At 41.7% G+C, this 12,553-nt stretch overlaps 1 long non-coding RNA gene across 1 annotated transcript in view; it reads left to right on the top strand.

Annotated features, from left to right (window-relative positions):
- Positions 1–12,553, top strand: part of LOC130151849 (uncharacterized) — a 73,917-nt gene that overhangs the window by 61,116 nt on the left and 248 nt on the right. The gene's annotated exons all lie outside the window — the stretch shown is intronic.

Here is a 12,553-nt window from a genome sequence, read left to right as displayed (position 1 = left end):
GATGGATATAACATGGGCTGTGCCTCAAAACTGTTAGTCACCTGTTGGTCACCAGGTGCAGAGCTTTGGCCTTTGGCCCCTGCTAGCCAGGGGAGGCAGTGCGTGCTGGATGGCTTAGGTACAGGGGTGCGGGAGAGGGCAGGCGGATCAGGGGGAGTGTAGTGTACAGGCGGAATTCAGGATGGTATATAGCCCAATGAGTTTAACAGCCTTGCTTAATGACATCGTTACCATACTACACAAACTCCCATTGAAATTAATGGTATTTCACATAATAAAGAATGGTGCGAATACTCAGTTATGTAGGACATTAATGTGCCTTTAAGAAGTCATAAAAACAGAAAATCAATTTCTTCTCTGTAGCTATATTTGAAGTGGGGGCTCATAATAGAAGTGCCAGCACACCTAAGCATGGAAGTCCTCAGCTTCTGAGGTTTGTGCTCATTTGTTCCCTGTCACTTTAATCCTATTAGAGGTTTTAAAATAAGAATTCTTTCCTCACTGTTTTCTTTTTTTTTTTTTTTGCCTGTCAAACGTAGTTTCCCCTTGGGTTTCTCCAGTGCAACACAGGACAACATAAATCTATGTTTATTGTTTTCCTATGTATACGCCTGGCTCACAAGTAAAACTAGCAATGAAGTATTTTTTGCTGTTGACAGAACTGAAAAAAAAAAGACAAAATGAAACATTTGTACTCATCCAAAACAACATTTGTTTTCATTCCCTCCACTAAACAAAACACCAACTCTTTAGACTTCCCAAATTTAAACATGTTTTCCTAGAAATCACTATTGGCAAGTATGTGAACATGCTGTTTTATGTTGTAAGTATTCAGGAGGGCATGGATATATTTATTAATACCTTCTCAGAGAGCTCTGTTCAGGTTTTTGGAACTCTTTTGCTCCTTGCTTACTAGCACAAGAAAATCATGATAAATCCTATATACATTTCTTTGCCTTTTCCTTATTCCTCTGGTACATCATTTAGGCTGGAAGCAGGTCCTCTGGCATCCTTTAAGATATTTCTCTTGCTGCTTTGTGAATAAGGCAGTGTTTCCACATCTTGAGCTGATCCATGAGCTAAGTCAGATCCTCCCCACTGCATGAAAGTACAGGGTTCGTTGTCCTGTCTCTCGTGACCCTTCTCCCTCACGGCTTTTGTGTGTGTCTCTCAAATCCTCGGGATTTTTCTATTCCTCATTCCTCTTGGCAGGCAGGCAAGGTTCATCAGTCAATTGCTTGAGCCAAAGTTGGTCAAATCATAGTAGTTAAGATTAGCAGTTCCTCAGGGTTCCTCATCTTGAAAGAACAGCTGAGGTGAATTCACAGAAACATTTCACAGCCCAACACTTTTCCTTGTAACTCCATCAGTGACCAGAATTTGTCAGGTGTACTGGGGCAGGTTCACCAGCTCATCACAGGAGGCACCACTGCAACATTGCTGGTCACTTCCTCTGTGCAAGTTTTTCTTCATGGAAGACTGAGAACTACAGTGCCTATCAGGAGACAAGCTGATGTCGGAAGAAATGGGGACCTGCAGAAGTATCAGATGATAGATGCAATGAACTATATGCAGATACAACTAAATATATGAATATTGCATGCTGGGAAGCTGGCATCACGTCGTTCCTGAGACAGGGCACTGATCTGTGATGCGAGTCACTGGTCCCAGGGAGCTGGACCATCGCATGAGTCTGTCCTATGGCCTTATGAGGCGGTTCATTCTGGACAGTCACACGTGGAAAAGAAACAGTAGGATCTAAAGGAAAGAACACAAGAATTGCAGAAGGTACAGCTAAGTGCCCAGAAATGCTCCCAGCAGAGTAGGTAGTGATCCACTGGGCTTTAAGTCCAGTGCTGTAGTGCAGGGCTGTTGTATCACTCTCAGTTCCATAATCATCACCCTACATAACCCACATTTGTAGGAAATCAGAGGCAGAGGCAGGAAGCGTGTTAAAACAGGGAGAGAAAACAGACTGTGGGGAACCGAGTGGAAGGGTCTAAATGCAGGAATTGAAACAGTCAATGGAGGCTGAAAAACTGCTGAGGGGAGAAGCATCTAGGTTAAATTTCCCTTGCACGACTTACATATATATGTACATGATGTGCACTGTCGCTACGGCACAGGTTTTTTTGTGGGTGAGGTTTTTTTTTTTTAATATTATGAATAATCTGAAGCATATATTTTTTAAGATATGGTTTTCCCCCCCTGTGCTTTGCTGAGTAGGAGGCAGTGCTCTGCAACTGCTCCCCAAGTGACCAGGAGACTGGTAAGGATTACTGGATATCCCCAAGGAATTTGGGAAATGTCATGCATCTAGGACCTCACTAAGGGTCTGGGGAAACGTGCTTGCATTCCAGTTCTGATAGCAAGATTATGTAGCCTCCTTCAAAGTATATCTTCTCCAATCAGTCTCTTCCAGAGCTCTGCCCAGAGCTCAAATCATAATCATGCAACTAAAGAAAGAAAATCTTATTCTCCAGGGAAAAATTGGCAGTGGTGAGAACTGGACTGTGGTTGGTTTTAAATGAAACTGAGTTCTGGTAAATGGGGACATGAAACTTCCTGTATCCATCTAGGAAGTATAAACTCTTCTTCTGCTGGAACATATTGATGCTCAGGTTTTTTAGCATCTATGACACATTAGACATCGGAGTCTGAGTTGAACCATGTCAGGGAAATGCAGAAGGCAACTGAGTTTTCCACTATTTATCACTGAAATGCAAGACAAAGTTCACTTTGATCAACACCTTTGATTTTAATTAAATTTTGCATCTTTGTTCATTTAATTGTTTCACATATAAAGCTAACTATAGGTTAATCTGGGGTTTCTCAGTTTTCTTCTGTGTTTTTCTTCTGGGATTCAATCACAATTACTCTTTTATGAGCAAAACACTGCTAATTCGGATACTTGGGCTTAGATCAGTCACAAGATCTCTGTTTTGCTTCCTTTTTCTTTTCCCTTCAGATCCCAAACAAGACTTACATATTTTCTTTCACTGAGTATGTTACCTACATAAGTAAATGTAGTAAATAAGTAAATGTAATAGCCTGCTCTTCCTGAATTCACTGAAAATTTTTAAAAATTGTCAAGTGCATCAGGTCTTGGACTTGATAGAGGTAAGCTAACCTGGTTGGTTTCCTCCTCAATGGCACCTGGTGCTTTCAGAAACCAAATGAACTATTGTTTAAAAGCCACTTGCTTTCATGCCTCTGAGTGAGTTTCAGCTCCGTGGGAAATCTTAGCTTTGCTGGTCTTCTTTCAAGTTATTTTGATTTCTTATTACCCCCGTTGCCTTGCAGTAGTCAGTAAGAGCATTGGGCCTGGAGGGCTTTAAACAAACTTTATTCAGGCACAGGATAGTAAGTCCTTCTGGTTTACAGAACACAAACCCCAAAGATATCCTTTTGCTCGAGTTTCTGGTGTCTGGAGTAAAAGTACAAAGTTCTCAGCACATTTGATCTTGTAAGAATAAGAAAATTATCCTGCTCATAAGGCTGGAAAAGGTTGGGAAGTCAAGAAAACTCTGCACTCAGTAAAGGAAATGATAATAATCTGCCTGAACTGTAGCCCTGTAGTGTTAGTTGGGAGTTCACGCTCAGCTCCCAGCTCCCAGCTAGTTCACCTAGAGCTATGAGGAATGGCAGCAGTGCTGGCTTTTAAAAAGAAAAAAAAATGCTGGTAGGCTGAAGGCTCAAAAATGTACAAGAGTTCTTCGAATCCTTTTAAACCAAGCTGTAATCATGATAACACCATTCATCATAGCAGCACAACACACACACACCCCGCCCCTCGCCAAACCAGCCCCTTTAAACACAACTCTTCCTGCTGCATAAAGTCATTGAATGAAAGATTTTATTACTGCTGTCTGTACTATTTTTCCAGGGCGCTACCATAATAGAAATCAACACAGAGAAATCGGTAATAATCACACATGTTTCATATTGGTTCCCATGTGGAAAACATTTCAAAGGTGTCAGTGCCTGGAAAACCTGACGGTTTCATTGAATACCAGAATGAAACTCCAAGGCAAACCCTGAGGAGAGATTAACACTTGGAAGTATAAAATTCAGGTAGTAATGAGAAGCCAGGTGTTCACTGTCAAGGATTCCAAGTTTCCCTAATTATGGGCAAGTATCTAACTTTAACTGCCTCTCTCAGGTGAGCCAGTAATCCTTTGTTGACAAAGATTTATAAAGAGAAAAAAATAACAATAGGAAAAGCAAAAGAAATATGCCTCTGTTTGCTGTATGGAGAAAATATTACACAGGCAGACCTATTTCTAACTAAATTAAGACGAGAGAGGGAGTTGGAAGTCATGTTGCACCCACAGTGATCATTCTGCAAATTGCAATATGGATCTAGAATTTCATGTTAATTACATTTTATTTGAAAAGTGCTGCACTACACAGTATTTTCCACAGCAGTGTAGGCTTGATTCTGCTCTCAATTAGGTAGGTGTAAAGTGGAGTATCTCCAGTGAAGCTAATGAAGTTAGAGTAGTTTAACACTGAAATGAGGAAGATTACAATAAGGCCCTAGAGCCTGCAATATTGCTACTGCAGTTAATGATCATTGCTGCAGAATGCTGTAGTCTGGTAATTATTTTGTTCATGCAGGTAGAAAGATATACAAAACTGGCATGGACTGTGCCTGTAAGAGAAATAGTCCAGAATTCTCCACCTAATATTGTCTCTCCAAATTTCATGGTGTGTTCCTTTTTGTGTGTGTTGTGGATCTGTGCAAAAGGGAGTGTGTTTGGATTTTGAGGAGGCTGGTTTAGAAGACTGCATGGAAAGCTGAGCGAGAATCAAAGTAATAAAACTGCATCTTCTGTTCAATTTATCCTTTAGGCCGCTCTGATGTTAATTGCGATTGTGCAGAGAGCACGTTATTTTTGCTTCTTTGGGGGCTTTTTGTTACAAACTTTAAAATACGACAGTCAGTCCCAGTCAAAACCGCATTCCAAATCTTGTCTCACCAGCTGCATGGCTATATGCCAACCAGGCTTGCCCAAACACCATGTCGGGGTATGTTTAGGGCCACAAGTTGGACCCAAATTCTTGCTCTTGGGATGCTGGGTGCAGCAAGCCCAGGTGAGACCTGGTGTTGGCAGCCCAGGACAACAGCGGATATCTGGAGTTTGGCTCTCCCTGGGCCATTGTGGACACAGGAGCTACACCTGTGCTGGTAAGCTAACCTGGTTGGGATTTTTTGCAGAAGCAGTGGTATGTGGTTGTCCACACTTAAACTGCTAGCGGAGTCCCTGTAATGGATTTAACCAGCACGTTATCGCAGCTGTGGATGGATGGGAACAGAACATATAACAAGAACTATCCCCAAAAAGCAGTTGGGATATGGCCATCCTGTTCTGGGGGGTCTTCAGTGAGTATGAATGCCGGCTAAGCCATGCCACTTGACTTCAAAGCCTAAAAAAGATCTCTAGTCTGCTCATGTTTGTATAGTTGTAGCATGATACAGATGCAGCGGTACAGCAGCCATGAGGCTGGAGCAGAGATACGTCACCACTATCCATCTTATTTTTTCCTTGAAGCCCTGTAGGGCCAAACTCAAGTATCAGCTTGGTAGCCCTGGGCTAACTCAGTGGCTACCACCATTGAGGAGCTAAACTGTCAAGGAGCTCAACTGTATGCTTTTGGGGCACAAGGGTATTCCACCTGGACAGGCTTGGATCCTCTGCCTGATGATTGCATCCATCTACCCATTGCCTGAGCAATGCTGAGCCACCAGCCCAAATGTTCTGCCTAGAGAGGCCCCAATGTCTAGGAGCACCAGGGTGCAAGGGAGCTGTAGGCAGCCTGGTGTGAGTTTAGGGTCTCAGGACATGGGCTTCTGCCTGTTTCTGGGACTGACCAGGTCAGGTACAAGCTTAGTGTATCCTTGGATTAAGTGATGTGAAGGAAATTATGGATTATGGCACCTAGCATTTTAATTCTACTTAATTCATACTTTGACATAGTCTAAGTGTATAGCGAATGCCAGCCCCTTTATTAGTATAGCTATCTGGTTTATATATATTTATATATATATACTAATATATTTATTAAAAGGGCCATTTTTTGTGAATGTATGTCTTAAAAAACTCCCATAACAGCCTGTTTTCTCCAGCCAGGTGACTCAAGCTGGACATCAATATTCGTAAAGAATTTTGAGCATCTGACAACATATCAGTGACAACAGAACAGATAAATTGAAAAGATATTATTAAAAGGTTACTATCATCAGATTAACTGTTTCCAGCAATGCTGCAGTCCAGGTATATGCAGATTTAATAATAACTCTAACATCAGCTACATTAGAAGAGGGAGTTTAAGGCAGGAGTGCAAAGGTCCCCACAGCTTAGCTGGGAGAGGGGAGGCTGTCTTTATGTGTCTTTTAGGCTCCTGGAGATTTCCCACCTTCTGGGATTTCCCACCTTCATACACTGGGGATGGCAAGTCCAGAAATTGTTCTGTAGCTGTGCTTTGATGGGCACACTTCTGTCATTCTGTGTTTGGAGATGTTGAATTGCTGCTGACTTGTTTGTCACAATATTACTCCTAATGCCTTTTAAAAATTCCTGTGTGTTGGCTGCTCTTGCTTATCCCTCAAGTGATGGTGCATTAGAAGGGAAGCATGGAAGGAGGTGGATTCAAACAACCTTTGCAATCAGCTCTGGTAGGAGGTAGGCGGGGACAGGGACAGTTTTAGGGCTTGCTCCTTTTCCTTTGCATTTCTCTGAATAGAAGTGTGCTTCACCTCTCCCCAAACAGAAAGACAACACAAAATCTCATCAGGCAAAGGGTTATAAATTTCTTTTCATTAGGCACTTGCCAAGTACCTTGCCGTTGTTTAACCAAGACATACCCTGAGCAACTGAATTATGAGTGCCCCCCCCCTAGAAAGGGAAGCCAGCTTTATACCTGGGACAAAATGCAGCTTGTCCTTAGGAAGGACATCACAGTTCAGCCTAGAAGCATGAGCTGGAAAAGGCATACTGCACATGTTCATCATGTAATCTATCTCCTAGGATGCACAACTTGAAAAGAGTTCGTATGTCACCGCAATATGTCCCCTTGTTTATCTTCCAGACAGACTTCATGTATCATGTTGATAAATTGGGCAATGCATAGGGCCAGTTCCCTCCTACTGAGGTGAGTGGGAGCCGCATGGTGCCTGATACCAAAGCTAGGGAATTATTCAGATCGACTAACATAGCTGAGTGCATGCCAGGCTTGTTTTATTTTCCTTGTCAGATCTCTTGGGGAGTTACAGAGCTGAGGGGTGATTGGGTTTCAGAAGCAGACTAGAGGATGGTAGCACCACTTGCTTAGCAGCACCCCATGCGGCAACACAATTCAGGACCTGCAAAATGGGTGCAGCCCAGCTGCAGGTGCAAGGGGCTCAGAGTCCAGGGAAAACAAAATCCCCCTTGCTCTTCTGGAGCTGTTGCTCAGGGTTTATCCTTTTTAGTATTTGTCCTGGAGGGTTGCTTAAGGCATTACTCTAACATAAACAATTATTAATAATGATTCAGCAGCTATGTTACTCTGTGTAAAAGAAAACAAAACCAAATAAGGCTAATCTTTTGCAATACTAGCAGTTTCCTATAGGGACTGGTATATATCTTCCAGCCATAAAATAATTAAATCTCACTGCTTTTCAGTGGTGAAGGAGCTTGAATACACACAGAGGCTTTGATCCTCACATGTCTGATATCTTTGGGGATCTGGGTCCAAATATTAGGATAATATTTTACAAAAATGGCTTTTGATTTTTTTTTTGTTTGAATACTAAAACAAAATAATATCAAAGCCTGTTCAGTGTCAGTGCAGTGAACAACGCTCATAAACCTGGACTCTGCTGCATTTGTTCATCACATTTGTGGAGTGAAACAGTGACCATTTTCTTCCTCTGGGATATGAAGCTTACGACTGAGCAGTGTGTCCAAGCAGCTGCTGACCAGCACCTATCTCTCTGTGGAGCCCATCTGCAGACCGTGCTGTATCCGTGTCTGCTGTCTCTTAGGGGGCTCACATGGAAAAGACCTCATGTGCAGTTTCCTGCTGGGGTTTCTCCCCCAGCACTTGATGTTTGCCCCAGGAGCATTCTTTTGTAGTAATGCAGGCACAGTATTGCCGTGGGTGACAAATGAACTATTTGCTCCTTCCCTGATGGATATCGCGCTGTAATGTATAGAGCTGTTCAATTATAGCAGACACTGCTCATCAGTAGGTTCACCAAGATGGTCCAGGGAAGCATTCCACTTCTGCGCTTGGGAATAGGAGGGAAAGTTAAGTCTGGATGGATAGTGGGGGAGGGTTATAGGAGATGTAGGGTTGTGTGGCTGTGTCTTTTTTACCCTTGACAGTGTTCTGCTACCACAGACATACCTCTAACTCTAAAAAATTTCCTAGTGTAGCTGTCTGGCCAACAAAGGCTTTTCATTTTGCTTCTGTCAGAAAACAAGAAGGAGTTAACCCAAGTGCTGTCATCATCATAAATACAGCTTGGAGAGTGAGGCAGCTAAGTCACTAATCCGTTCTGAATTCAGTCTGGTGATGCAGAGAGGAGAGAGTGTGTGTCCAAGAAGAAAAATATTGTGTATATCAAAACACACATGAAGAAAATTAGCTTGAGAATGGGAGATGCTGAACATAAAGAGAGGAAAGCAAGAGAATAGAACCCAAGATAACAAAAATAAAAAGCCACAGCCAGACTCAGATGCTCTCTCTGCCATTAGAGATGACTGAATCAACATGCATTGCCTCACTGGAAAAGTATGCAGGCAGGTGTGACTCAGGATCAGTCCAAATGTGGCCTGTTGTTCTATCTAAGGTGAACATTAAAATATAGAAATGAATAACTGTATTTTGTACCTGAATTAGTAATTGTAAGGGACTGATTCCAACATGCCTTAGGGATTTAGCCATGGAAATCCCACTGACCTTCAGTAGTGCTTATGCACCTACATTCCTTAGGCGCTTTAGAAAATCTGTGTGTATGTACTGGGCTCAAGGGAAAAGTCCACTGCTATTATTATAATGTGACTCTGATTTTAAGATGTTGTAATGTACTCAAATTTATACAAATTTACCAAAGAAGTATTTTTCAGGTTGAGTTTGTTACCATCAAAGCATAAATTTCAAATGGGCGTGAATTACTGAGACTTAACATTGTACTTTGAATTATGCCTTTTTATATTTACATGAGAGTGTGCTTTCTGAGTCACACCTGGGTTTTGTGCTGTTTACAAACTGCTCTAAAAAGCTGAGCTGAGAATATTTGCAGTCAGTTCAGTATGTCAAACAGAGGAATAGAATTTAGCTCTATTCTTAAACCATGATTATTTATGTAGCAGGCATGTTGGCCAACAAAAAGAATGAAAGCTGACGGGCATGAAAATAACCAGTCTGCTCGTACATGAGTCTTGCTTACAGTGGTCCCAGCAGGAGCTTGAAGAAGACTGTGTAAATTGTGAAACAAATGCATAGTTAACGCATGCCAGAGATGACCATTTGTGGGCCTACTTAACGCTACAAATCCCACATGGTGGTGAGGCTGTGAAAGGACAGAAAGAGCTCAGGATGCTACAGGAGTGTGTGTGTGTCTGTGCTCTGGGGACATAGGGCTGTTGACACTGAGTGTACCTTGGTGCATCAAGTTGCCAGTTTAACCTAAAAGTGTAGCATAAGTATAAAAAGACATGTAGCTGTTTGGAATATGCACACCCAAAGTTAAATTAAGGGAAGACTAAATTTAAAACAAATTACGGTTGTGAAATGAGGTAATCAGAAGTGGGAATGCATTGGTATTGCAACAGCCACATGCCTTATCTGATGCCTACAGGCATACATACCCACCGGTACCTGTACTGTGAGAACTATTACTTGATCACATGTAATGGTTTTCCATGAGATGCCTACCTTGTTTATCAAAAGGCATAGACAGAGATTTCTGGATGAGACATGATAAATACTTAGTTTTAGCCTTGTTTTCCTAAGAACTGAGTCTTCTGTTGTTTTCTGCTGGCCAGTCCTCTCTCCAATGACTTTAAGTCTATTGGACAACCTAATCTAAACTTGACATGGGGAAGGGGGGATAATGCGTGTCCTCAGAACCTCAGCATATTAGACATCAGAGAATCACTCAGAGTGAATCAGGTTCAGTTAATACTGCATTTCACAGTCTGTTTGGGTTTGTCACTCATAGCACTCCTCATATGCAGTCCCAGCAGCAGGCATACCCAGATAAGGAATTTTCACAGTGCCATGGACTTTCTTCTGGCAACTGCTACTCTATCAGCTGAGTACCTTGCAAATACAAAGTAAGCTTTACAGCTGTAAAGGGGAGGATAAATGTTATTATCTGCATGCTATGGAAGAGTATCTAAAAAAAGAGTATCTAAAAAACAGTGCCACCAGTTTTGGGTGCTTCAATGGACATTTGTGTAAAATGGGACACAGCTAGATTTTTCTGATGTGCCAAGCAGGGGTTGTTCTCAGACAGAGCTGAGACAAGTCAGAACCACTGACAGGACCATCCATCCTGTGGATTCAGGGATACACATCTTGCAGTGCTGCGCTTTTGCACTGCTGTGTTGTATCTCTGCTAGAACCACATGCTCTTTGGTGTGACTTGCCTCACTCCTTGTAAATCTACCTGACTCTACATAATGCAGCCTCAGCTGTGGCTAGAAACTGAAGAAATAGGGAATATATTATTGCATTTTCAACACAGAGTGAAAATTGTGGAAAGGTGAGAGTCTTGGCACTGAGAGCGTGAAGAACAGCTTACTCAATAGCAAGCTATTATGAAAAGCAGTTTGTCTGCTGTCAGTATCTTGAAGTGTCTCTTGCTCTCCCTCCATTCACCTTTCCGAAACTCACATTCCTGAAGCCCTGCAAACTCCTCATCTTCCAAGATCCACCTCACAATGTCAAGGCAGGCTGATGGAGTAAAGCAGAACTTTATCTTTTGGCACCTTTTTTTCTTATATCTTCCTTTCTTTTTCTTTCTCTTTCCTTTTTTTGTTTTTCCTCTTTCTTTTTCCTTTTCCCCATGGGAAGGACTCTTTGCAGCAAATATTTATCAGGCCTCTCTAATGGGCCTTTCAAAAGGGGAAAGGAAAAAGGAATAAACCAGACAAAGCGTGAAAACTTTTGCAAAGATGAAACCAGGAGGGCCTTTATTACAGTAAAAATGTGATAGAATGGACGAAAGGATCACTGTGGTTCATACCTTGCTAGTATGGCCATCTCCTTGATGTCAGAGGTTATTCATTTGTGGAAGATTGTATGGAATTGGGATAGAGAAAATTTTTCATATTTTGGCTACTTCTATTAAGCCTGTCAGCTCAAACTTACCAGGGTTTATGAAGTGATTTCTAATTGGTCTAATTCACTTACATATACCATAGGGTCATCTATAAAATCTACTAAAAGGTATATAATATATAAAATCTTGTTCTAAATAGGCAGTTGGAAGCTGCAGTATGAAGCTTATCTGCCCTGTTTCTTATACAGGAAACCTTCTGGTACATGATTCTTTTAATTGCCTATATAGCATTCTGTCCCATACAGACTCAAATGAGCAACCTTGTAAGAAGTATAACTGTATAAAGTAGAAAAAAGGAGAAAGAACACTGCAAATCTTTTGCTAATATGATGATGAAACTGAAACTCCTCTTGCAAAGCTTACACTGAGCTATTTCAGGGTTTAGATATACATAACATTGTGCAGTCAAAATGAAGGTGCCTCATCCCATATTGCGCGTCTCTTGTTATAAATAAAATTTATCTGCGATATTTTATTTAATTTTGTAAAATTAATCCAAAAGCAAAACTGCATGATCTTGTATGGCAACATGACTTTGTATTCATGGCTGATTTTTTCCCCCTTAACACAGAAAAATGGTGTGGGTTGATGCAGTGTCCTAACACAATAGGGGCTAATGAATAGAGCTTGCTGCACTCAAGAGACTGCAGTTCAATTACTAGTGGTGCCAATCAAGTCAGAAATATTAACCATGGTAACAGCAGATTCGAGTTTTGTGGAATGAGGCAGTGGCTTCTTGGGGAAGATCGCCTCTTGGGAGGGAAGGGGATGCTCACAGCAAGAGCTGCAGAAGGTTGGAGACTGCTTCTTTGTGGCAAAGGAGAGCAATGCTCTGCTCATGCTACAGGGAACTTTGTACCGTTTGTGAATGTTTTCATTACAAGTGTGCCTGAAAGGTTGTAACTAGTAAGCACGACTAACTACGGGGCCCATGTTATGTGCATAACCTGTGGAGCTGTATTTCCTACATATAAGTGCACAATGTATTAGTTAATGACACGAAAGATACATTTCAGTGCAGGTTAGGTCCTAAGCAGGAGTAAAATGTTGCTGAAGTCAGTGTGGGCTGAATTACACCAGTCGAAGCTGTAGCCTTTTATGAGGATTTTCTTAATATAGTGCATTTGTTCTGCTGGCTGATGATCAGAGTGAGGATCCCTTGATTTGATACAATGGCAGTGTTATGTATTAGCAGCATGAACAGGAAGCAGCTGG

This window comes from Falco biarmicus, chromosome 6 (assembly GCF_023638135.1).
Source record: "Falco biarmicus isolate bFalBia1 chromosome 6, bFalBia1.pri, whole genome shotgun sequence".
NCBI lineage: Eukaryota > Metazoa > Chordata > Aves > Falconiformes > Falconidae > Falco > Falco biarmicus.
Note: the sequence above shows the minus strand (reverse complement) of the source record. Positions and strands in the feature narration are given on the sequence as shown.